Here is a 701-nt window from a genome sequence, read left to right on the forward strand (position 1 = left end):
TTTCAGAAGCATGGCTCTGATAAACCACAGGTTTTTGTTGTTGTTTATCCTGCTTAAAATTTTCTCAGGTTTGCCCTACAGTGGTGGTGAATATGTTCAATCCCGGCACTTGAGGTGGAGGCAGACTGGATCTCTGTGAGTTCCAGGCCAGCCTGGTCTACAAACAAGAGCGAGTTCCAGGACAGCAAGAGCTACACTGAGAAACTATGTCCCAAAAAACAACAGACACACATATTCTGCATCTATATGTTTATGCCTTTTGGGCAAATTTCAGAACATTTTAGGCATTCATTCTTTGATTACTACTTTAATTTCATCTTTCTCTCTTGAAACGCTCATGATCAAAAACTTAGATTTTTAATATATTATCTTCCATGTCCCTGAAGGGCTATCCTTTTTTTACAGTCTACTTTCTTTCCTTGCTTAAATAGAGTAAATTCTATTCTAATCGGATCAATTCTGATCCCCCCCCCAGACTTTTAGATTCTGCTATTGAGTCTAATTATTTTTTGCCTGTAAGCTATTGTAATTTTCAGTTCAAAAAATTTTGAGTTCTGAGACTTTCCTCCCCATTTGTTTCAAACAAACATGCTTACAAAAAAGGGCTAGCCGGGCGTGGTGGCGCACGCCTTTAATCCCAGCACTCGGGAGGCAGAGGCAGGCGGATTTCTGAGTTCGAGGCCAGCCTGGTCTACAAAGTG

The sequence above is a fragment of the Mus caroli genome, chromosome X, assembly GCF_900094665.2.
Source record: "Mus caroli chromosome X, CAROLI_EIJ_v1.1, whole genome shotgun sequence".
Lineage (NCBI taxonomy): Eukaryota > Metazoa > Chordata > Mammalia > Rodentia > Muridae > Mus > Mus caroli.